At 34.6% G+C, this 22,828-nt stretch overlaps 1 protein-coding gene and 1 long non-coding RNA gene across 3 annotated transcripts in view; both read left to right on the forward strand.

Moving 5' to 3' along the window:
• Positions 1-5,573: 5,573 nt before the first annotated feature.
• The window catches only part of LOC135076474 (neuropeptide F), a 39,440-nt gene continuing 22,185 nt past the window's right edge, over positions 5,574-22,828 (forward strand). For both annotated transcript variants that reach the window (XM_063970937.1, XM_063970939.1), the window contains exon 1: positions 5,574-5,657. The gene's annotated coding sequence lies outside the window, so the exon portion shown is untranslated. The remainder of the gene's footprint in view (positions 5,658-22,828) is intronic.
• Positions 7,009-11,691, forward strand: LOC135076799 (uncharacterized). The gene is made up of 2 exons (XR_010258333.1): positions 7,009-7,715; positions 11,094-11,691. It is a non-coding gene; the product is annotated as an uncharacterized LOC135076799 (long non-coding RNA).

The following is a 22,828-nucleotide window of genomic DNA, read 5'->3' on the forward strand; positions in this document are numbered from 1 at the left end:
CGTTACATTTAGCAAGATTTAACGCAAGTTAACGTTAATCGTTAATCCGTTAACACATTATAATAAAACGAAAAAAATAATTGTATGCAAGGTTCAAATAGTTTCGAAAGCTTGTATCGCGCATGGACTTTATTCCTCTTTTTAGCCAGACAGTTTTGACAGTTCCAACTCCTTGCCAGACAGTTTTTTTAGGATAGCTGCATCTGTGGATAGCTGCCAAAGCCACGGTGACCCAAACTTCATAATTCACAACATTCTAACCTATATTAACCTATATTGGGAGCATACGCTGACAAACTTTCAGTTTTTATAAAATGACGTTGGTCTGGCGTTCACCAGCTCTTATTCTATATTATAGTATCTCAATCTCAGAGCCTTCCTTGGTTCAATTACAATACCCTCCTGAGACCCAGACACCTAAAAATTGTCGGATTGTCTTGAATTTTGGAAGGCAGGCTAAGTTACATATGTACAACAAACAAAAAATGCGAAAAAAAATCTAGCCACCTACATACGTCAAAATGGGGGGTGTCACTACGGGTTTCAAAGACATTAAAACGGGCTTGAATTAATTAATATTTTAATTACTTCAGGTATGGTAAAATAGGTGTTTTTAGTTTCAAATTGATCTGCAATTGTTTAGAATCATATAAGATTTACTTGTATGTTTGAGTAAAATCTTGGAAGCTGAATTAGAGCTACTGCTTCCTGCCTGATTGAGCTGAAATTTTGCATAGAAATGTAACTCAGATGAAACTTCAATTTAATGAGGTCATGGAGCTGATCTGATGATGGAGACGGAAGGTAGCCATAGAAACTCTGTGACTAAACGATGTAACTCTGTCGAGTTTTGACTCATTTGATTGGTATTGTCAAGTACTCTGGTCTTGGATGATATCGAGGGTCTGATCTGAGGATGGAGCATCAATTTTTTCATCATCATCATTGTCTCATCAAAGTTGCATAACATTGACTTGACGTTACCATCAGACAATCCTAAAAAGGACCATATTTCAAGTCACGCACGAGTGCCCAAAGTGTCACCAGTGACACTCGAATTAATTGACGAAAATACTTATTACAATAGAAACATTTTAATAGTTTTATCGCACAATCTGAGAGATATATTACCGTAGCACACAGAAAACACAAAACAATACCAAAAAACTTGTTTTAAATAATATTTTCTTTTCTTGGAATGTGTCATGTCGGAGGTCACGCGAATTCAAAATTTCAATTAATGTTTTCAAAATTAAAAACCCTTTCGTGCGAGGCATAGCAATTTTTTGGATATGTGACATATTCCAATGTTTCACACACTTTTATTAATTTTCATAAATACCAATAAATGGCGCTGTAAAAAAAAATTATATACTCAAGTGTCACGAGTGACACCGGGGGTCTCAGGAGGATACAATTTAGCACCAATGTGCTCGAAAAGACAAATCTAACAAATCCAAACTCGGTAAGATTCCACCGTTACGTTTAGGAATTCCTATGGCCACCTCCGGACTCCATCATCAGGACCCTGGACATCATCTAGTACTAAAGTGCTCGAAAAGACAAATCCAACGAACCCAAATTCGATGCGATTCCGCCGTTTCATTTAGGAGTTCCTATGGCCGCCTCCTGACTCCATCATTAGACCAGCTCAATGGTACCACAACATTCCACTTTCATCGTACTTACATAAGTATACCAAATTGCAGCTCAATCGGTTGAGGATAACTGGTCTTAAATTCAGTTGCAAGATTTGTCCCACCATACTAACAAGTGAAGTCAATATTGATATAAGCTTGTAAATAAATAAAAAAATAGCATTTTCTATATCGTTTCTTTCTGGTTACAAAAACTGTTGTTTTGGGTTCTGGAAGCCCGAACGTACTTGTCAGAACGCGTTTTTCTAGTGTTTTTCAGCATGACTGCTTTATCTTTTTGGTAAATAGTAGGTACTGGATTAACGATTAACGGACTTAGGATAATTTAACGGAAGTTAACGAGTCCGTTAACATTTTTTAAAGTTAACTTAAAAGTTAATCCGTTAATAGAAATGTTAACTTCGTTAATTAACGATTAACGGATTAACGAGTTAATGCCCAGCTATGGCCCTCAGGTTAGGCAAATTGACAACCGGATGTCCACATGTCCCTTAGTCTCCTTTTACGACATCCACATGTGGGAGTGGTCCTATTCAACTCTGATGGAGACACACAAAGACACGACTATCACTCTACCGGAAGTAGCGGAACTACACAGCTGAAATCAAATTTCAACAGCAATCAAAGATTGGTTTCCTCAATTCAATAGATAAATTGACAGTTCAATCGGGCTTTATTTATTTTTATTTATTTATTTTCTTAGAAAACCAACAGAGTTTTTCTGATATTAAATTATGGCTGAAACATATCCAAAATCATGGCAAATAACAGGTTTTCCTTCCCTATCAAATAGTAGAGTGTGTTCTTGGTAAAACAAAACTTTTTTGTCAGACATATTATTAATAAATGGGCTAGTGCTGATAAGAAGCAGCGCAACACCTTTTATAGGCCTGAAAGGCATTTCATGTTGCACCTAATAAAAAAAATATCGTTAGTTTAGAAAAGAAAATATATTTTTAATAAGTATTAAAAATACCTGAAAATTACGAAATTACTCGTCTTTTCTACCACTTTGTATGCTTTCTCTTAGAATGGAACGATTGCTTTCAGAAACTAATTCTCATCGCTAATCTCGTCTGTCATTAATCTGGCTGGATTGTAACAGTATTCAATAATCATTAGACTAACATTTCTGTTGGTGTAAGCAAAAAGGTTAAACAAAGTAGATGAAGAGCAGTGGCAACTAATAAAAAGTAAGTACATAGTACCTACCTTCAATCAGGCTAAGAGGATTCGATAGCAGTTAGCCCTTATTGGTTTGCACCTCGAGTTTGTTTCTAATAAAAACAATTGGACGTTTCACGTGTCATTTTGGCTGCAATTCTTTTTTATTTCATTAACAAATTGATTTTGACGGTAAGGTCGTACCTAACATACTTAATAGTTATAGGAACAGTGATATGGGATGATTATCCTAATGAATATTGTCTTTCTGAGCCATATTTACTAGGTTTGTTTATGCAAAATTGCAGAAAATGCAAGACAATGTTGACTTCTACTTGTTTTGCCAGTAAGTATTGAAAAGTTCATAAAGGTAGCAGGGAAGCGCTGGACGCAGGCCGCTACCAATCGATCAACATGGAAAGCATTGGGGGAGGCCAATGTTCAGCAGTGGACGTCCTATAGCTGAAATGATGATGATGATTGAAATGTTTGAAAGTAGCAACAGTATTAAATTTCTCCTTTGAATGATGAAGGAGTTAAAAAGCATTAAATTAATGCTACTTAAGTGCCATCATATGCATGTCTCGTTAAATGCCTCTATATACCCTAAGACTTCGATGCTAACTTTACTGGTCAGTGGAATCGTATTAAACATAGGAAAATCTTATTGATTTTAGCCAGTAATGTCCTTAACTGGCGAGTGTTTGACATTGTGATTGCTCTACCATCTTTGTGTGGGTCTATGTGAACCGATCCTAAGTACAAACAATGGCAAATCACAAGCTGAACACTGGCATCTTAATATTAGTTACATAAATATCCTATACTCTATAATGAAAATGAGTTACTTTACCAAAACTTATCTATTATCAGTTAGTTGCAACGATTTTAAGAAGAGATTAAAGAATCAAAAGGGGATTAATTTAACTAGATACCTTAGCTAAGGACAGAACAGACTTCTCTAGAAACTTTTACTTTTTGACGAATGAAGAATTCCATATTCTTCTCTTCTGATTTTCTCACTAGGCCCAAATTAGAAGAACTTAACAAGTTTCTGTTGCTGATTCTTGTATTAAAGTGATTTAATGAGTGATTTCATCAGTGACAATAAGAAACTTCGTTTCATTGTTTTTGGTCAGCTTTCTGAAATGTAAGTATTCGAAGGAACTTTGTTAGTAAATGGTTATTGCTACTATGATTTTCATTAAGACTTATTTATGGAGATAAGGGCTTTTAACTTGTGCTAGCCAAATGCACTATAACGAGTTTAAATTGCCAATGTCAACCCTATAATGAAAATCCTGTAACGCTTGGAAAAAGTTATTGTATGCTACTAATATTATAAATGCGCGGGTAGATAGCTAGTTGTATTATAAATGTGAAAGATCTTGAGGATAGATGGATGTTTGTTACTTTTTCATGCAAAAACTATTGAATGAAATTTAGTATAGAGATTGTGAGATACTTTCAGACCCAGGAAATACAGAAAGTTTTTATTTTGCTCTTTCAAAGGAGAACACGCGCACGATAAAGTGTTTCTGAAACAGAACGAAAATCATGCTGAAAAAAGTATGTAATACTTATTCCGACTATTCTGCCTTTCATTTAACAAGCACAGATATTATTATAAGGTAAAATACCCAATACTCTACACTTTTTGCACTTTGGCTAACTTTGCAACGGTGGTACGAAAAAACTATTTGACTTTGAAAAAATCTGATTGCCTGGCCAGGTAGATAATGTATTCCTCTTTTATGTTAATTTTTATTCGTTATCGTAGGTATTATGAATTAATTCAAATAATTATTTAACTGAAAAAAGACTAGTCTAAAATTAGCAATGTTATGATGAAGTAGGTACTTGAGCAGGTTAAATAGATAAGCTGTATTTAGGATCCGATGTGATTCAACTTTTCTAGGTGAAGAACGTTTTGCAAGAAATGATAAAAAAAATGTATTGTGACAAAAGGATATTAAAATAAGTGAACAGAAAGACATAATTGTGAAATAATGACCACAATTAATGTCAACTGTTAGGAGCGAATTAATATTTTTGTTATTTAAATATAAAGCAGTAGGTAATACAATTCTCTTTCGCAGTTATGTTATAGAATTAAAGTTTTTTTATTAGTTCAGTATTAAAATGACTGTTACAGGCTACTTTAGCATCAGAAAATCACACGCCGTAGTGTTGCTTTTTTATTTTAGAAACAAACGTAACTTGTTATTAAACCAAATGCGAAGGTAATTACAAATATGTAGTACCTTTTATAAATCTTACTGGCCACCTACTATCGTATCAGATGATCAGACAAGAAGGTTAAACGCCTTTTCAGAATAAAAAACATAGTAAAATAATGTTTTCAGCACGGTTATTAATATTCATAGTTCATAGTATTCGATAAGACGTGTTACTGGCCAGCTACTTCAGCTCCAGAAGATCGAACGTCAATTTTTTTTTCTGAAACAAAGGAAAAAGTTTTCTAAAAAACACATGTTTAAAATTAATAGTATTCGATAAGTGTAACTGGCCAGCTACTTCAGCTCCAGAAGATGGAACGTCATTTTTTTCTTCTGAAACAAAGGAAAAAGTTTTCTAAAAAACACATGTTTAAAAATAGTATTCGATAAGTGTAACTGGCCAGCTACTCCAGCGTCATCAAGGAGGTCGGTGCTGGGTGCTGGCGCCCACGCGTGCGTGGCCCCGCCTACAGCCCGCCCTAGCCCTATAAATGCTGGAACCTCCGTGCTCGAAGTCCACTCAACTTGTTGCTCATCCGTGCAACTCGACCTACCAAGTTTGAAAAGTTCGCCGCGCGTTCCGCACATCTATCCGGTAAGTGAGAGTTCTGATTTTAAATTTTGTTTCATAGCTTAGAGACTGTTTTAAATCACCTTATTAAAAATGTACGAACGAATATAATCTAGAAATAAAACAAATTAATATTACTTGAAAGGGAAAATAAGACATTGTCACAAAAACTAAAGTTGACTTCAAATTAAAAATTAAAATAGGAATTTTAATTACTACTTGAAAATGCTTAGAATTATTGGAAAATATGCTAAAATAGTGACTGACTTTCTTACATGGCACTATTCCTCATAAATCGAGGCAGGTTTTATGTTGAAAAGTTATGGTGGGACGTGTAACAGAGCTTTTAAAAAGCTCTTTTAACTACTGAGAATAAATGTTGCTTTTATTTTAAAATGATCTTCATAATATAAGTTTTAATGTTAAAATACCTTTTTACGACAAAGCTTTTTCTCGCCTTCGCTCCCGTCCTAACAATAGAGCTTAGACTTTTTTATTAAAACAATATTATAACTAATTATTATCCATTAAAATGTTAATTAAAGCTCTGAAATATTTTATAACTTTACAAAAATACAAATGAGAGAGAGAGAGAGAGTTAAGTTTAAGTTTTTATTAAGTTCAGAATGGAGCTTATTATACATCCTTTTATAGCAAATTATTATCTTTCTGAATTAAGTCCGTAGAGTCTGTTAATGTTACATTCCAAGATAAAAAATAAATAATTTACTTACAAGTATTATTGTTACTTACAAGTTTATTTATCTTACTAATATTATAAATGCGGAAGTTTGGTTATCTGGATGTCTGGATGTCTGGATGTTTGTTACTCTTTCACGCAAAAACTACTGAACGGATTTTGATGAAACTTTACAGTATTATTGTTTATAACCCAAAATAGCACATAGGCTATAATTTATGACGATATGTGACAAACTAAATTTCACGTGGGTGGAGCCGCGGGCAAAAGCTAGTCTTTTATATTCGCTAATAACAAGAGTCAATAAACTGTTACTAGCTCAAAACATGGACTCAATAAATGTTCATTGCTAACGAGCATCATGTAAGTACCTAACTGTATTTAGTTACTGTATTTTATCTAACAGAATACTGTTAAATATTGAGACAGCAAATAAAATCATGTCTTTGTTAAACGATTTTAATCTCTTATTAAAGTAGGTAGGCTTAGTTTCTAACTATCCCATAATGACATGAATAGTAGAGACTTTTGTTATTTAATGTCATAAAGTTAGTTTACCTTTATGTTTTAGGTAAGGTTTTTGGTTCTATAAACTTAAAATTTTATAATCGCAATAAATTATCACGAAAATAATGTACTGTATTTAAAAATAATTCTGTTTTCTCGCTGTTGCGGCCCTACTCGCGCCTCGTCATATTCTTATAGCAAAATCTACTTCTAATGTAAATGTCACATAACTTTTGTCAGTCAATACTTTATGTTGAGAACCATTGTATAAAATCACTTCTCTTTTGGATTCCGATCGAACAACATCAAAATTGTAACGTCTCAAGAATACAACGAAATAAGCAGTTTCCGAGTTTTATTTATAAAATTCCATCGCGTCTGCAAGGCGCGAACATTGGCGACCGTGACAGGACTGCAATTTCGGACAATTCTGGAAGATTAAGCCAAGGACACCTGGAGTCAGCCGAGCAGTGACGCAGCAAAAGCTTCACCTCGCAGCCTGGATTTCAGATAAGTGCCCTGATTATTCCTTCCTTACATCATCCCAACACTATTAAACCACACCTAAACCTTTTTTATTCCCGAAATCCTATCCAATTTAGTAAAAACTTTCACTTGTGCAAATTGTGTCTACCCCATAATTTTTATTCATTGTTCAAAATATCATCAAATCATTGTAATTTATCTCTTTTTCAAGTAATTAAAGCCAAATCCTAATCACAATAACGTATCGCGCCAGTAGTTTCCCGGTTTTTAGTATTTTTTGCCGAATATTTCAGTTGTGCCAGCGGCCGACCTCAACGAGCCGGCTAACGGGACATCAGCTGATTCAACGCGTCAACACCGGCTTCCTAGCTGCCGTCGGGGCTGAGGGCGTGAGATACGTATTCTTTTTATTATAAATTTGTGTCTTTCTGGGGCGCGGCTTTGTAATTTTGATTGGAACTACCTCGCATATTTTTTATCGTGTAAATTCTTTAAACATTCTATAATTTATTAATTAAACGCATTTCAATACTACAATTTACATTTCAAAACAGTATTTTATTAGTAATTTGACAAATTAATAGGAAATAATGACTGATCCAGCCACTTTATCACCGCATTTGGTATCGAGGCATTCGATGTCGAAAGATTTATTAGTGAAACGTAGTTCAATCAAAGGGCAAATTACTAGATTTAAAAACTACTTAAATAAAATTACAAAGCAGCCCTCGCTGACGACCATTGAGATTGCTGAGTTGTCACTTAAACTCAGCAAGTTCGAGGGTCAGTTAGCCAAATACGACGAGCTGCAAACTCAGATCGAATTAATAAATTCTGAAAATTTGGATTTTGAGATGGACGAGCGTGAACGCATTGAGCAAGACTTCATTTTGTGCATAGCTATGGCAAAGAGTTTCTTAGATGAACAAAATGAATCGAAATTAATAAGTCAAGACAAAAAACGCCGCGAATCTTTATTTTTAGAGGCTCAATCTTTTGACGCAGATTCTAGTGTTCGCCTACCTCAAATCCAAATAGCCAAATTTGACGGATCATATTTCCGCTGGTTAGAGTTCCGCGACACTTTCACTAATTTAATTCACAGCAATGAACGCTTGTCATCTATTCAAAAGTTTCACTATTTGATTTCCTATCTAGAGGGAGATGCAGCTCGTGTCATTTCAAATATTGAGGTGTCTTCTGCCAATTATAATGATGCTTGGCAATTAATTTACCAGCGTTATAATGACAGAAGACTACTCATTAATCATCACCTTAAATCATTGTATAACTTGCAACAGTCGACACGCGAAACTGAAAGCTCCCTACGATTTGTAGTAGATCATATCACCAAAAACTTGCGTGCCCTAGCCAACTTAGGTCAGCCCACAGAGCACTGGGACACATTAATTATATTTTTCATTTGCTCTAAACTTCATAACCATACTCTCATAAAGTGGGAAGAACAACGTAGCAATTTAGGAGATGTTCCCACCTTAGAACAATTTAAGCAGTTTTTAATTGACCGGGCACACATATTAGAATCTACTAGTCGTAATCAATGTAATAATAATTCTAATAACACTAATAATTACGTAAAATCAAATCAAAATTCAAATTTTAATAGCAATAAATCAACTTTTCAAACAAATTCACATAATGCAACTTTAAATTCCAATAATAATAATTCACACGTCTGTATTATTTGCAACAAAAGTCATAAAATATACGAATGTTCAATTTTTAAATCAAAATCAACACAGGATAGGTTAACAGACGTTTCTAAATATAAGTTATGTTCGAACTGCTTACGTCAAGGACACCCGGCCCGCGAGTGTCGTATGGGTCCATGTAGGCAGTGTAACGAGCGACATAATACACTACTGCATTCAGTTGATGCCACTAAAGCCAACAATGCTCAAATACAACCATCGGAATCCATTGTCAACTTCTCTAAAGAAGAAAATACACATGTCATTTTGACTACTGCCCTAATAGAAGTCGCGAATCCAATAACTAAAAAGGCAACTTTAGTTCGAGCCTTATTGGATTCAGGCAGTCAGTCATCTTTCATTACAAAATCATTGCAACAAAAACTATCATCACAGAATAATAATAAGTACTACGTACAGAAGTTTTACTTCGCAAAGGTATTTAAAAAAATGTATGCTCAATGTCATTAACAATATGGTGTAATTTAGCTTGTCTCAAGAGTCAAGCAAGTTTGTCAGAAGTTTTGTTGACAAACGTCAGTGATCGGTACTGCGCCGAAGCTATAGGGCTGACTTCGGTAAAATGATGTGACGTGAGGTGCCAATCTGCAGAAAATGGCGGAGGAAATACATGATTTAGCATGAATTATCATGAATAATATTAACTACTTATTTACCTCTCAGTGTCTTGAGGCAACCTAAAAAAGTACATTCTGTGTTTTTATTATTATTTAGGCAGTTAAATACTGCACAGTATTTAGTACACCATTTTCTTTATTTTTTTCCATCATACACAAGAATACGCGTGCGTGAGTCAATGTTCGCTCGTATGTGAGGCCTTGTCGAATAGTACTCTTGTAGGGGGCAATCGTGCGTGTTTTGTTTTCGATGTAAACTCGCGGAGATGAACAGGCCTGCTATCATTAAATTCTAATCCAACTTCCATAAATGTCATTGGAATTGGAAACAACTCAAGCTCAGTCAATAAAAGCTGTGTTGTTCAACTAAAATCCACTCGTCATAATTACCAAACAAATCTAAATTGCTTTGTTCTTGATGAGCTCACAGGAGTTCTTCCAAAGTCTCCAATTAATATAAATCAATTAAAATTACCTAAAAATATTAAATTGGCAGACCCTGATTTTAATCAGCCAGGCCCTATCGATCTTTTAATAGGCGCAGATCTATTTTGGGATGTTCTAATATGTCAACAAAAATCATTAGGAAAAAATAAACCGAAACTTCAAAACTCTAAGTTTGGCTGGTTAATTGGCGGTTCTATTAATTTATGCATAGGCAATCAACTACATTGCAATCAATCTTTAATCTATAAAAATAACTCTATTATTAATTTATCATGTTGCTTATCAAAATTCAATTAAATTAAATTAATTAATCACATTATTTATCTAATTTTACATTTGAGAGCATTCGTAATATTGTGCATGCTGGCTCACACATTCTCCTAGTGGCAGTGAGATAACGATCTGGCCAACAAAAGGCAGACTTGTCTCCCGGAGCACTGTGCGCCAGTGCGTTCGGTGCCGACGCGTGCAAGGTACAACATTCATATCTAAAGTGAGTGTTGCAAATCGTAGGGGACGCGATGCTCGCTTGTCGAAATGTTACTTTTGTTTATTCATATTTATTTTAGATACAAGTGTATTCATTTGGCAGCTGTAATTGAGTTAACTCACAATATTTTATTCCCCGCTGAGGTCAGCCAGCCGAAATATTCTTACTTAAATGATAAAAATTACATAATTTTACATTTTATTACATTCCTATTTAAATATTTTTTTTTTCTGATTTTGCTGCTCAAGAAAGCACAAAATTTTTATTTACCTACATACATCTCACGCCCCTCACTTTGGTGGCATCTGGGAAGCTGGTGTCAAATCGGCCAAATATCATTTAAGACGTGTAATAGACACGTTTCATTTAACTTTTTAGAAAATTTCTATCAACACTTTGCACAAGTGGAAGCTATACTAAATGGCCTTCCCTTGTGTCCTTTAACTTCATCCCTTGACAATTCCCTTTTCCTTTCCCCAGGGCACTTCTTAACCAGAAAGACCACTGAATGCGCTGCCGTCACCATCTCTGGAGGCTGATGATGAAAAACGACTCCAGCGCTACGCTCTGTTGGAGAAACTACAATATTTTTGGAGAAGAAGTTAGAAATTTTAACCAAATTGCAAGTCAGAACAAAATGGAGACAAAGCAAGAGCAAGATAAAGATAGGAGACTCTACAGGAGATTCTACTTCACGAGAAATCTCTCCCACCTCTTTGTTGACGTGCTGGGCGAGTAAACAAATTGCATCCCGGCCCTGATGGAATTGTCCGTGTTGCTGACGTGAAGACCACCTCCGGCAGCTACCGACGGCCCTTAGTGCGGCTCTGCCCGCTGCTCAGCGATGAAGACTTCGAGAGTTGAAGAGCTGGAGCCTTCAACCGGGGGGAGTATGTTGCGGCCCTACTCGCGCCTCGTCATATTCTTATAGCAAAATCTACTTCTAATGTAAATGTCACATAACTTTTGTCAGTCAATACTTTATGTTGAGAACCATTGTATAAAATCACTTCTCTTTTGGATTCCGATCGAACAACATCAAAATTGTAACGTCTCAAGAATACAACGAAATAAGCAGTTTCCGAGTTTTATTTATAAAATTCCATCGCGTCTGCAAGGCGCGAACACTCGCTCTTTACTAAATTAGCGCGTTCAACCAACCAAACAAACAAACAAACAAACTCTTTAGCTTTATAATATTAGTATAGATTCTATTTTCTGCTCGAACTACTTCTTAATAAGTTACCTAATAATCACTTATTTTGTAATCTAATACTATCATTCAATCAACCGCTGTACATTGAATTCCGTTTTATTTAAAAGACAACAAAATTTGTACTAAGTATATTTTATTTGTACATGATGTCTATCCATGTACTTACAACTAGCATATTCATAAAGAAGAAAAACACTTGAATTAATTATACATTTTTTTAAAAAACAAAGAAACGTGACAAATATGACAGATGTATCCTCACTGTGCATCTTCTATTGCATGTATCACGGGGAGTGCTCCGAAGAATTATCCGGACTTATTCCTGCCGCCACTTTTCGTCACCGATCTACCCGACAGCACTTCCACCCCCATCACTTAGATGGTTGGCAGTCCACAACAGTACGTTTCTCTAGAAACTTCCTGCCCCGTACAACCAAACTGTGGAATGGACTGTCGTCTGCGGTGTTTCCGGACGGATACGACCTGCAAGCTTTCAAGAGAAGAGCGTATCTTTACCTTAAAGGCCGGCAACGCACCTGTAACGCCCCTGGGTCTGCGGGTGTCTATGGGCGACGGTAATCACTTATCATCAGGTGATCCGTCTGCTCGTTTGCCTCCTGTCACATAAAACATAAAATATATATTCGAGTACCTATCCGTAGGGATGTAATTAATTCAATTTGTTCTTTCATGAAAACTTTTTTAAATTCATACTGATCATGCACCTGTAAAACCTGATTAAAATTAATTGGGTACCTTTTTACTGCAATATGCAATTGGTCGACCTTTTCAATGCGGGAATTAAAATATTTCATTCCGATTTTTGTTCTGCTGATCGGCATTCTCTAGAGACCTTTCTGAAGAGCTGTTGAAATTTTCATAATGTTTTTAATACGTGGTCAATGTTGGACTTGCAATATGCTTTCTTGTCATATTATTTTGTTAATGTGATATTCACATATCCTACCTTATGTTACCTTCTCGAATCTCGTAAGTGAGGGCAATAAGGTACCTATATTATTTGATTTATATCTTATGTATGACTATGGGTAGGTATAATAGAAACAAATGTTTCCTGAAAAAAAAGTGATTTTTCTCATTGAGAAAAATCCCTTTTTTTATTTAATTTTTTTATTATCAACATAAAAAAGGAGGTTGCGATGAGGTAGGTACATCTTAGGGAAATAACATTAATTTATTGCTAGTAGATATGTCATAATCTTGCAACAAGTATTAAGAATGTACCTTTAAATCGCACGTTTACTTTTGATTTTAATTTAAAGTATTACGTTTGAATTAACTAGGTAGCTATCTAAAGTAAACCAAATAAAATATCCTTAATACATAAATTAATAGTAAGTAGCTTAGCACTTAGTAGCTAAGAAATAAAAATAAATATTTTACTACTTTCTTATGCAGGATTCTACCTAATTTTATTTTTATTTTTGGTATCAAAGAGCTGGATAAATGGATAAATGATCATAAAAAGAAAATAGACTTAACGCTACATCAAAGTAAAATAAGCCGTGAAAGCTTAGAGCTTTCTTAATACGAATATACTTACTTAAGTATTTATCTTATTCATGACAGTATTCTTCCTACGGGCTTGAATTTAAACGAAACTTTCTTGGTCTTTATTTTTCATTTTATGTAAAACGTTTTTTCGAAAATACTTATTAGCCGTCAGGGTAGGTGGAGGGAATAGGAAAAGCCATAAGTGGGCTCATGACGAAAAGGAAAGAAGAAAAAAGCCAGGATTCATTACTTCAATGAGATTTAAACTTGAATCGTTTTTAGGGTTCCGTAGTCCCTTATAGTTTCGATATGTCTGTATGTCTGTCCGAGGTTTTGCTTGGAAACTGTTGGCAATAGGGAGCTGTAATTTTGTAGAGGTATGTATATTAATCATGCCGACAAAACGGTAGAATAAAATTTTGAAAAAAAAATTTTTTAGTGTAGTTCCCTACATGTAAGTGGAGATGATTTTTTTTTGTCATTTTCTATCCCATCGCCAACGTGTGGGTTAACGTTGGATAGCTTTATTAAAATGGCTTAGGGGTTTCTAAGACCATTTTTTGATTTAGGGATCCGCTTGCAAAATGTTAAGTTTAAAGTGCCAATTTTTGTCCGAGTACGGCTTCATTAACTGTTGGCTTGAAAAATCTGGAAAAATTCATGATAATAGTGTTTTTTTATGAACTTTAAAGGAAAACTACGAAAATATTAAAAGGGACTTTAGATGAAGTAATTGCTTACTTCTGAAATAGATTGTGGTAACGACGGACAACTATGGAACGCTACACTGCCCGTGGCACGACATGCACTTGCCACATGCCAATTTTAAAAAAAGATAATAAGTGATTCTTAATATTAAAATACACCGTAGGTATTCTCGTTATTTATGACATTAACTTCTTAAAAGTCCCAAACAATGGTTTTGTTCATAGAATTCAACTCTAATAAAGCGAACTATAAATATCTTCTATCTATGGTTTTCCTTTTTAAAGTCACTTCAGATATAATGTTCCACAAATATTCGATACAAAACGTTTCAAAATTACGAAAACAATCATTGTTATTACCCGGAATCGTACTTCAATACTCACTTAGAGATTATTTACTCGAATATTGTTATTGTATTTGAGCAATCATCGAGTAATTAATAATCGAATAAACAATCGAGAATTCATCGATTTTATCAACCTTTCGAGAGATGAGGCTACGTTTACAAAAAAGTTCTGTTTAGCAAAATGCAAAATTAGGAATTGATACTTTGGTACCAATCTTCTAAAAAGTCGAACAGTTAAAACCATCAACGTTTTGCCTAAATACAAATGTTTATTTAAAACAAATGACAATGAAAAACTAATTCTACAGAAAGGTCAAAAGTATTTGGGTCAGGATTCAATAAAAGAGTTATTTTTTAGGGTTCTGTGACTTGAAAAAATGTTAACATCAACTCCAGTTACACAAATACATGAAAGTTGCTACATAGAAAATGATTGACACCGGGTAAAACAAACACAACCTAAATTATTTTCCATATTTTGTAATATACTTCAAAAAAAGAATATCTCAAAAAGAAAATTACATTGTGTTAAAGTAATTTAACAAAGTTACGTTTCTATTTAAGTTAGGGTGTAAGGATAACACGGCAGATACTTTGAAGCAACGAATAAAACGTTTCATATTTTGAAAATCACGAAAAAAAAAACCTTATACATTCATTTAAAATATAGATCGAAAGTATTTCTTTGCTACGTATTCAACGTCGGACTAAACCCAGAACTTGAGATTTTAATATTTAAAAGCTCAACTGTTTTGCTACGGAGTTGTTACATTAATATTTTATAAAAAATATTGTCAATATGTAGGTATTACTTGCTAGATAATCCTTCTTCTTGATTTTTAGTGCAATAAAAAAAATCGCTCAAGCCAACTTGCATCTTATTCCAGGAGGGGTGCGATTTACCCTAAAAAATAACTTCTTAATTGAAAAATAATGTTATACTACCGTAGAAGACGCGTCCAGACTACATACTACGAGAAGCTACGAATCTCGTAGTCCGTAGTAAATGCTCGTAGTAAAGCCAAGGATGTCCTCAGTAATTTTTTGCACTATTATTGTGTATTAAGATGTTGCCAAATGCCAAATGTTGGTCTCGAAGCGCTGGTAGGGTAAAAAGATTATGAGAGATGTAGAGGCTCCTTAAGAGCAAAATGACGATTTGTAAGAACTATTTATTAGTCTAAACAAATAAAGAAATTTTGACTTTGACTTTACTGGTTTGTATTCATTACTCGAACATTCATGCTCTACTTTACAGGCACGTAAATGGCCTACATCTAAATCAAATTTACCTGTTTGCACTGAAACGTGAAATCTGTTTATTGGAATTCGACCTAGCGTTCACATTTAACAATGTTCCCAATTTTAATACCATCTCGGACCAGAGTGAATCACAACAACGGGAATTAATACCAGGGATGTTATGGATATCCGTAACCGTAACCGAAACTATCGGATATCCGAAATAAAAAAATATCCGTAACCGTAACCGAAACCGATTCAAAAGTTTCAGACAGTTTCGGATAAAGGCGGAGTACCTACTTGTCTGGCATTCCGTGGCAAAATCTGATATCCCCGCCTGTTTTACCATTATCATAGGTGCCGCCATAGTACATAAAATGGCTATATGGGTCGCACAGCATCTTGATATTTGAATTTTACATTTTTTAAATTTTAATATTCGTAACCGAAATTATCCGAAACTTTCGGATAATCCGTAATGATTTCATAACCGTAACCGTTATAATATTATTCTAATATCCGTAACCGTATCCATAACCGAAACTTCATATCCATAACATCCCTGAATACCAACAAATTCACCCCGAGCGATATTATTTTTTGTCATTCGTTTGTATTTTTTCACGGTGAAATTAATCAATTCCACGACTGTGATCTCTTTCGGACTTGTTTTTGATTTCAATCGGTGTGCTTCCGTGAAATTTCGATGCTGGGTCAGTTTTAAATTGATGTTTCTTTTTAAACAGGTATACAAATATTAAATTATTACTTTGCAGTCACAAAGGTAAAGATTTTTCAGTTTTCAGGACTTAGTATACTCTTGTTTTAATTACTTAATCGTCACCTACTTTCTGCGAAGAAAGGCCGTTTCTGTGGAGAGCATTTCATGGATCATATATCGAGCCTAATCAGTCCTAGCCTGGGATTTCAGTTGTAAACATCCACGAAGAATTCATTTCTTTTTCAGCCATTTTCATACCTTGCAGTCCATGAGTCTTCTTTTAAAAAAAGTGAAACTCATATTAACAGACTCACGCCCGTATTCACAAACGATGCTTGCTTATGTGAAACAGCTAATCGAACGCACAGCGTTGAATAGAGCTCTGTGATTGGTTCGTGTGTCACCCTGTGCGTACACGCGCACTGTGAGACCTCATTAGTAATTTTTGTGAATACGGGCGTCAGTTACACGCACACTTAAGTATCATTTGTAACAAAATATCATGTTTGTTTTTGACAGCAGTGGGACAGGCTTTTCGCACTACTCGTATGATTTGAGTGCGCTTCCATGTTGCCAATTTATGCGTAACCAAATATTAGCAGTCACTAGCTACCAAAATTTGCGCTATTATAGAAATACGACGAAATACAAACAACAAGTAGGTATCTAGCTCAGATCATAGAAAGAGAATAGATATGAAGTCGCGCGTAACTACAACGAGAACCAGTGTCGCCACATTTCCCCCACCACAGCTCCCACACACACATTCAACTGTGTAAAAACAAAGCGACTGAGAGTCTACGACAACATGTGCAACCGGCTTAAAAGTGCTGTGATTGGCCAGAAGGCATGCCTTATGGCCAATCAATGGCCGCGTGACGTGACGCACACTTTGAAAACACTAGTGAGAGAACAAAGATAAAATGGAGTCGACAAGATATCGATACTTTAAATCTAGGGGCAAGGCTCGAAACTGATTTCACAAAATGCTTATGTATGAAAACCTTTTTATTATTATACGTTATTATTAACTACTATCACGCATTTACTTTTTAATTATGGCGATCTGCGTACCGCATAATATGTTTATCAAAAATAATGCCTATATTATTATAAGGCTTTCAACTAGCTCTTATAGTAATTACATAGTTGACAGTTACTAATTACTTCTACTGTTATTATTTTTTTTGTAAAATCTTATAATCGCAAGTAACACATCATTTTTTTATTTAAAATTACAAAATATAAAATTATAATTTACTTCTATTTATCGATAATAGGAAATCGCATTAGAACACGAGCACGGCACTATGTTACGACCGGCACATGCGGCCGTACTGTGTATTTTCACACGACAGTGGATATCGGAAGAAATTAAATACATTGCGCAGTAGTTGAGCATGACATAAAGTGGTTGCTAACTAAATCGTCAATGTACAAGTGTGTTACAATTTTTATCACCACTGATTTCGATAACGCAGTAACTGTTACGGCACTGAATTCGTTCGTAAAAATGTTTAGTTTTTTTTATTTATAAGCAAAATACCAATGGATTTGCAATACTTACATGTAGTAAATGACTCCATTGTTCCTGTAGTTCTTCGTTTCACTTGTTTTATTGCACGTAACGACGCATTATCCAAAATATCGGAGAAAATTTCCTTAGTACGACTGAATCGCGACTAACCTAGCTACGCGGCTGATGTTCGTTTCTGGGCATATCGCGGAGACACGCGCCACGCCCCCGTTTCACATCTATTCCCTTCTATGATCTGAGGTATCTGGTGACATAATATTTAGCACCTAAGTAGCATTGCATTCACCTGTCGAAATAATTTGTAATTTTAAGAAGTAGTTTAAAGAGTAGCGGTTAAAATTTACTGATACTCGCAATATAATAATACAGCCAAATGTACCTACTTATGTCCGAACTACTTACTTACTTAGGTGCTCTAGGGAAATATCGTATGATGTGCTTAAGTTATTTAGGAATTAGGTTTTAGCCAAATATGCCTTGAGATTTTCTTTGTAAAGTAGATTTTCAAATTAGTATTTTTTTTAATGTTTTATGTACTTTTTTTAAATGTTTTAGGTGAACATGTACCTACAGTAGAAAATTATAATAAAATCAGTCCTATCTATATCAATCCTTTCTTAATACTCAACAGCAAAATTAATTATTTAATTAAATGATAAACCAGACCTTTCGATACATAAAGTTATCGCCTCATATTATCAAAAAGTAAATTGAGCTGATAATCGCGTTAACGGAAAAAAGATATTCCTAAAAACTTTTCACATTTTCCTCATATTTATTTCTATGAAATACTCTTATTTATTTTCAGACTAAATTTGTTTTTCCATAGAATTACAAAGAATTGAAAAGCGTAGGTTGCAACGATATTACTCCGAGATTTTTTTCGAGTAGATGTGTAAAGTTTTATTTTTATAGAATTTTAACAGCAAGTGAAGTCTTCTGTCTAATACCAATAAAATAATGCTGGAGAAAAAATATTTAAAGGCATTATAATAAAAAGAAATGTTGATGTTTTTGAAGATGATACTTATTTGTGTAATATGAAGTTTCAGAGAAATACAGTTTCCTTGATGAAAATATAAGGTGTCCATTTCTTTTTAACCTGTCTCAAATTTTCAAAGTACGGTAGGCGTGAAAAGCAGACAGACTCCATTACAATCGCATTTATAATGTTAGTCTGGCGTAGGATTACATTACTATACAAGTTTCTATCTAGAATAATCTTGGAGTCATGTGCGTCCCGGGGGAAAACATTGTATTTTACTTTGACGAGGTCCGTGTTTGTTTTGCTTATGGCGTAGGAAATGGATAGTCTTTGTTTGTCTACGGTTGCGTCAAAAGTCGTTAAATGGTTCCATGAGTTCTTATTTCGAAACAGTTCACGGCTATCCAGTTTTGTGGGATCCAGTAAGGCAGGGTCCGGCAAAACTGGACTGTCGTGTGAACACACGTAGGTATGTGTGTTTGAAATTGAATTACAAATTCAATCGGATCAGTTTTTTGCGGGACACTACAAACGGGATGTTAGTGTGAAAGTTAGTACTAAAACACGACACGTGTACTACTATGTACACGATCCTGCAAAAAACGGGTTGCCTCCGTGGGAACAACGTACGATTCTTTGTAGAATCATTTTTTTTTCCACACAATCTTTTTAACTAGTCATGATTATACCAACTCATTTAATTATACATATATTTTTGCTTTTAAAACGAATATTGTCAAACTTGTGGACGGAGCAGCGGCAAAAGGCTAGTCTCTTTTTAAGTAATGTAATAAGAAAAATGGAAACCTGCAACGCAAAACGTCGTCTATTCAATTAAAAAACCTGCTTTTGTCTTGTTAATAAGAAAAAGATACAAGGTAATGGGTGCTTTTGAAAAATCTTCAAATTGTTTGTTGAAACGACTTTGATTGTGATACTTGAAATTGATTTTATGGAAAATTTAAGTAAGAAGAAAAAATCGAATCCACCTCTTGGCGCCAAATCATTCATAGTGAAAAAATGCTTTAGACGTACTACTTCATAATAATATATTTTATCGTAACCTTTTCCCGTGACAGACAAATCGATCTATGAACAAAACTTTTGACACTCGCTGGGGAATCAAAAACTTATGTGGTGGGATCTAAAATCATGAAATTTGGTAAGAAGCACAAACTTTCAACACGAGTTGAGGAAAAAATTCAACAAAAGTTTATTGTATGTCACACTTTTAGGCCACTTTATCTTATAGGTACATAATTTGCAGTTAGATTTATAAGACAATATTATCTATGTTGATGATTTAAAAGATAACGATGATATTTTTGATAGAAAAGATAATTATACGCGTAGGTAAAATAATGAAAAAACGGAATTCCCAAACGGGAATCCGCCTCACACCTTAATGCGTGCGCTTAGGGTAAAATTGTATGGGGATGCTTTGTGATACCGGCGCCAAATTAACTTGTTAATTTGTTCATACACCGAATTACTTCTTTCAAAAAGGGAAATTGACGGTTTTCCATCAACTGTATGACTTACTACTTGCACAACTAATAAATGGGGAATTATAGAAGTTTCCCCACAATCCCGGGGACAAACTGGCCGATCCAGAACTCAAACAGCGGGACATTGTGTGGACTCGATCGCCGAAGCTTTGGGCAAACAACGAAATTTTGTTCCCACTACTTTTACTTCTTTTTAAGCTTTCGCGTACAGTGCGAGCCAAATTAACTTGAAGTTACCACGTTTACTTGTTAGTAAACATACTTAATGGACCTGAAAAAGAATCTATACTAGTCTACAGGGTGGAAACGATAAGTGATCTCACTCGATTATTTCTAAACTATGCAAGATATCGAAAAACTGTTTATTGATCCTGAAAGTACTTCACAAGCTCTTTCAAACGGTACCAATAAGAGGTTACAGAATAAACTAGAACTATCCGAAAATTCAATGTTTCCAGCTAGAGTAACTCTGTCTGTCTGTCTTGCTTTCACGCCTAAACCACTGAACCAATTTTGATGAAATTTGGCATAGAGATAGTTTGAGTTCCGGGAAAGGACATAGGATAGTCTTTATCCCGGTTTTTGAAACAGGAACGCGCGCGTTAATGTTTTTCTGTGACAGACAAAATTCCACGCGGGCGAAGCCGCGGGCGGAATGCTAGTTAGCATATAAGTGAGAAGAAGAGGAAAATAATATGAGTCTTTAGTTTTGTGAAGGATTCATAATAACTAGTATTAAGCTTTTTAAGCTATAAAATTATATCATCCTAGCCACAAGCACTTACAAATGGCCAAAATATCATTATTCTATCCATTTATAAAGTCTTGGATATTTTTTGGTATAACGAATAACAAAGCCCTCCCTTATTTGACAATTTCATGCTAATTTATTCGTAACACAATTTTCATAGCCACAAGACACGTGTCCGTTAGTTTTTATCGTATTTCCTTATAGCAAGGATGCTTCTACATCTTATAAGGGGCTTACACTACTTGTTATGTAGTTACAGGCAGGTAGTAACGTCCTAATATACCTGAACTATAATAGCATTACGTTAAGGCTTAGTTTAGTGGCCCATTCACGACACGTATGCTTTGTCTTAAATATAATACACATGTTGCTCAGTACTTACTAGGCCTGCCCACGTTTGTACTATGTAATAGGATAAGCAGAAGGGTAATATCAATTTGAAACCACGTTTAAATGAGTAATAGGATTATTCATTAAATTCTATTTGTGTCTGGATCATAATACAGGTCTAATTAAAATAAAGATTTCACAGAATAGGACTTATGGTTTTGTATTCACAAAAAGTGTTTTAATGACGAATAACAAGGATTTCTATATTATTATTTAGCACAGTCAGAATTTCTGTATAATATTATTTAAAATGTGTGTGTAAAAAGTAGAAAAAGAAAATCATTTTATTCTATTTTGAGATGATTGAAAGTACCTAACTAAGTATAGTAATGTTTCAATTGCAGGTTACAGAGTACTCCTTTTAGAATCATTCGTGTGTGTTACTACTTACCTAATAACTTGAAAAAAGAAAAATTCTAGTATTTTTTTCTTTATGCCATAAATAATATAGATACCGTGAAATCCTTTTAACGTAAAATGATATAAGAGTACGAGGAAATTGTTGTATTATTTCCTTAGATAAGCTGATGAAACTATTTCCCATGTGGTTCGGAAATGTGGGAAGTCAGAGGTCACACAATATAAGGGCATGCCCGTCTAAAGCCTCCCAGAGGGTCTGAGTTTATATCTTTGTAGTGTGAAGTGACAACAGTGAAAATATCTATCAAAATTGATGGTGCTGAACTAAATTCTATTTTTATAGATAGACGGATGTCACTTAATACTTTCTTATTTGGGTTGAATAGAAAACTATAGCTCAATATTTTACGAACTTTGAACTTTGTTAGTGCCCTAAAATAGACTTAACAGTCATTAAAAAAAAGTAATAAATTAACATGTCATCATGAGTTGACTAGACGTCTGTCTACCTATACACTGCAGCCACTTATTTAGCTGTTATAAGTGATTTTTACAACAAAAAAGTATAGCTTGATTTTCTGTCGACTACACATGGAGACAATTACAACCCACAAAACGTCATAGCGTGGCAAATTTTGCTCATCCAAACCGACATGTGAATATTGTGATGCAAATCGGGCAGGACGGGACTTGCCCATTGTCCTGGAAAATTGATTATGAGTTTATTTGAACAAGTTATGTGTGACATAATAGTGACGTAACAATATTATTATAGTTTTGTGGGTCGTTATTAAAAGGTTAAACAACTAAGCTATTTTTACCTGACTGCGCCAGAAGGAGGGTTATGTTTTTCGAGTGTGAAACAACTTGCAAAACTCGAACTGCCTAAGGCGGGAAATCTACTTATCGCTAAGAAATTTTAATAACTAAGCTATT

The sequence above is a fragment of the Ostrinia nubilalis genome, chromosome 12, assembly GCF_963855985.1.
Source record: "Ostrinia nubilalis chromosome 12, ilOstNubi1.1, whole genome shotgun sequence".
In the NCBI taxonomy this organism is placed as follows: domain Eukaryota; kingdom Metazoa; phylum Arthropoda; class Insecta; order Lepidoptera; family Crambidae; genus Ostrinia; species Ostrinia nubilalis.